Consider the following 4825-nt stretch of genomic DNA (forward strand, 5'->3'; position numbering starts at 1 on the left):
AAATATACATTTACCTTGTTGAGTGGATGGGACTAATGAAATATATACACATTATATATTTATACTTATTATATATATGTTATAGTAATTAATAAGTTAAAAATTAAATGTATGTATATATGTATTATATAATAAGTAAATGAAATTATAATAAAAAAAAAGTGGTAGCATGCAAATTAAAAGAAAAAGAAGAAAGAAAAGAAGGGAATATGCACGGCCTAAGGGTTTTTAACATTCAAACTTCAATCGATTAGTCAATTCAGTCATTTTTCTTGTAATTTCTATGTTTTTGGAATCCCAGTACATATTCTAGTCTACTCGTGTTGAAATTTTAGCATTGATTAAGATTTTAGATGTTGTTATTATTGAATAGTTTTAGTGTTAGGGATTAAATTGATATATTTTTAAGTTAAAAATGGAAAAGGACTAAGTTGTAGAACAAATTGTAAATTTTGAGTAATAGGGACTAAATTTTGAAAAATTCAAAATTTAATGGTATAATTGAATGTAGTATTTAAATTTAGTTTAAAGTGAAACGAGTATGAAAATATAGAGTTAAATGTGAAGATTAAAAATTAGTCTCTATTTAGGGACTAAATTGAAATCTAAGCAAATATTGTGTAAAAACTGAAATATTCAATGTGGAATTGAATTATGTAGCACTAGTTTATTTTAATTGTTTTAATTTTGTAGCTAACGTCATACTAGAATCCTCGACTAAAAAGGGGAAGGATAAATCGAAGTCGAATAGCTCGGAATCCATGGTTTGTGTTTCTATAATTCGAACTAAGTTGTTAATTATTGTATTTTGAATTATTGCATATGGTAAGTAGTTGAGGTGAGTACTTTAGTACTTTGAGATTGAATTGAATTTATAGTTGATTGAATTGGATTGATTTGGTATATATTATGAATGTATTGAGTATATGGAATTGAAATGAATATTTGTTTAAATGTGATAATGTGCAAATATGATAATTGGATATTGGATGTATTTGTAAGTGAAATGGAACCCTATTAACTATTTCGGGCTAAGTTAGATATAAATGGCATACCATAGGATAGGGAGAGTTCATGGATTTCTTTGACTTCGAGTCAATGAGACATTGGGTGCCAATTTGCTTCGATTTAACCGATTACACACTGGGTGTCAATTTATATAGTGCTGGGAGAAATTATTACTTCGGATTTATTCAATGAGGCACTGGATGCCAAACTAGTGTGTTGGCTGGATCCATGTATCCATCCGAGTCCGAGTTGTGTTAATAGGGGTAATTAAATAATTGGAAATGAAAAGGTGGATTGGAAAATGAAATGTGAATTATGTTGTGAACATAAATGAAATATATGAGTGATGCACTCAAGAATTGAACATGGATTGGTCTGTGCCATTATATAAGTGAATTGTTGATTGATCTATGAAAAGTTATTCATATAACATGTAATGTGAATTGAGATATATGTTAAAATCTATGAAGTATGAATACTTGTGAAATTGAGCAGAGCATGAAATAATATGGTAATATGCATGAAATTGAAATGGTGATATCTTGTAATTGCATGCTTAGATAGTTGTATGAGTGTATAATTCAACTTGAGCATTCATGTATCATATCATGTCTTTAAATGTTTGGATTATAGATGTACCACCCCAAACCCAGCCTAGACATTGTGGCCAAATCTGGCGTGTCACATTGAGGTGTTTAGCGTAAAACTAGCTGTCGTTGAAATCTTTAAAATCAATTAATCATTTTGTTATTAAACAGTGAATCCAAAACAGGTTGTTCATTTCCAAGCGTGCATCATTAAAAGCTAATCACTTTTCAAACGTTATAAATTTTCCAAAATCTCATTTATTGCGAAAAGTTTTTTTTTTTGGAAATGTTGTGAAAACGCGGTGTCTTTGAAAATAGTTACCTTTTGAAAACCCATTTTTTCTACAACTAGTAGTTTATATCAAATTAAATAAATAAAAACCCCAATTTAAAGTTTATAACTTTAAAGAGGCCTTTTTACATAAAAATACCCAAATTCAATTACTTATAAATCAAAGGATAAAAACAAAAGTTGATGCGGTTGTGTGGCCATCATCTAGTCCCTCGCAGCACCGACCCACCTACAACTGGGGATTACCTGTACAGTTAAACAGAGGGGTGAGTTTACGAAAACTCAGTGTGTAATCCCCTAACAAGCAAATAGTCAATTAAGCAGTAGATAAATGCAGTTTAGGCCTGAGCCTGTTACAGTAACAATCCAGTTCAGTGTGGGCCTAAGCCCTTTCCCGTAACAGTAAACGATTGGGCTTGAGCCCATCACAATGCCAGTAATCAATAGGGCCTTTGTCCAATTTTAGTAATAGTATCAAAGAGGCCTTCGCCCATAACAGTAACAGATATCAGTCATGCAGTGAACAGTATGTAATATCATTAGTCAATGCAGTAATAGTACAAAATCATTAATCAATACAGATATGCAGTTAGTAATCCTACCCAATCCAACCTCTACACACTACTCTGTCCCGCCAAACACACCATGTGGGGATAAAATCGACCCAACCAGCCAGACACACCAAGATTAGCACCGGTTGCGGCACTAAATAGTATTGCAGCAAAGATGCCAGTAAAATAAATGACATATAGCCATCAGTAGGTCCACAGTCGTCTTGGGCGACCTGTGCAACCTTATCAATACAATACACTTCCTCCAAATATAACAACCCATCCCCATACAATATATCGTGACATAATATCATACGTGTATGCAAAATGTCATGCTCAATCATAGTCATACATATCATAGAGAAAATTAGTCATACATAACATAAGGTCATAAAAGTCATTTCATCTCCTAGGAGTATAACAGTCATTTTACCCTGTGGGGACATTTTGGTCATTTTACCTATTTTGAAGTCTCGGTGCAGATATCGACTTCTCAAAAGGTCCGCAGTCACCTCGAGCATCTTAGGTAACCTAAATTGTTAAAACAGTGTAAATGGGCTTATTACTCGGCCCAAGTGGGCCCATAGGCTCATGTGGCCCGTTCAGCCTAGATTTTATCTGTGTGAGGCCCACACGCCCATTGAGTCCACACGGCCCATTTCGTCCCAACATGGCCAATTACGGCCTATGCCCATGAAAATGCCCATAGAGGCCTCTACAGTCTATCGCCCATGATTCACGGGTTTGGCTTACCACACGAGCGTATTTTTAGCTTTTCATCTTTTGCCGTTCTACAGTTACAGTGGAGTGGTTACACACCTGATGCGATTTGCAGATTCCCTTCGTTTCGAACACTCTTATTCTGAAAATCAATTATTATCGCACTCTTGGTTCCCAGGCAATATGCCAATCGACCTTGACCACCACCAGTTAGGAATGGAAGCAATGCAGGTTGGAGAAAGCAACGAAAACCTTGAAAACCTCGCCGATCTCCCATCGAGAGCAAGGAACAAATGAGATGTGATATATATCTCTCCACAACAACAACCTCCCCAAATCTCAATATTCTCTCCTCAAATCTCTCCAAATATCCCTCCTCAATTCTCTCTATGACCAGTTCAAATTCCATTTAGCAGTATTTCAATCCAACTCTACCACCCACACGAATTAGGCAGCAAAATAAATACTCCCTTTTTGATGCGCCACCACTCGAACCTTAGACCCCATGTACACTTCACATGCCCCTTACCACTAGACCAACAACTCCTTTTTATCATATTTTAACCATAATAATTTAAGAACCTACAAACTTGATCCAAGGATTTTATTCACTTAAAATAAAAATTTTGCATAAGCCAAGGCTTCAACCCCTGACTTCTCAGACACTTCCAAACACTCCTAAATCACTTAAACGCTGAAGCAGACATTCATTTATTCACTTTCTTGCACAACTAAATATTTATGTGCAGTCTCCTAACTGTTCCCTTATTCAAAACCTATTTCTTCTAGGCCCAAAATTTGGGGTGTTACAATAGAATTATCACTGAGTTTTACTCAGCATGCAGTTTTGTTTTTCGTGCGCAGGTTAGGTATTTCTCTTTTCATCGCCAACTCAGCATCCAACAAGATATCGAGCTCAAGTGTGGTGATGTTTATTTTTTTAATGGCATGCACCTAGGAGGTCTTTGGTTGATAGAAGTTTTTTGTGAATGTGATGTAAATTTGAGTTATAAATATAATGGTCATTCTATATAAGTAAATATTTGTGTTTGAAGCCATATGTTTGGTATGTTGTTTTGATCCAAGGCTTGATATGTTTTGAGTATGTTTAATCGTATTTTGAATAGGTTTAAATGATTGGTATTTGAGTTGTTTAATTCCCAAGCAAGTAGGAATGGTAAACTTGAGTTTTAAGGTACATTTTGGTGCACACGGTCATGCGTCACACATGGGTAGCAAACACGAGCATGTGCCCTGAACGTGTGGTATAAATGCATAGTATAGGGTCACACACAAGCTAACACACAGCCAGAGAAACGGCCTTGTAGCCCAAGTCAGAGAGTTACATGAGCAGAGACACGTGCTGGGTCATGGCCATGTATCCCTAGTTCGAAGGTTACGTGGCCTGAGACATGGGTGTGTGTCTCACCCCGTGTGAGGCACACGGCCTAGCCACTCAGCCGTGTAACCCCTGTATCCAAATTTTTATAAAATTTTCCTAGATTTTCTTAATGATTTAAATTTAGTCACGAGTTGCTCTAAGGTGTTTCTTGGGCCTCGAGGGCTCAATATAGGGATGGTATGTTTATGCATGAATAGTTTATGTTATGTTTATGATATTGAATGACATTAAGTATAAATTTTCTGGTTGTAGGGTAATGATCATA

Source organism: Gossypium hirsutum, chromosome D05 (assembly GCF_007990345.1).
Source record: "Gossypium hirsutum isolate 1008001.06 chromosome D05, Gossypium_hirsutum_v2.1, whole genome shotgun sequence".
Lineage (NCBI taxonomy): Eukaryota > Viridiplantae > Streptophyta > Magnoliopsida > Malvales > Malvaceae > Gossypium > Gossypium hirsutum.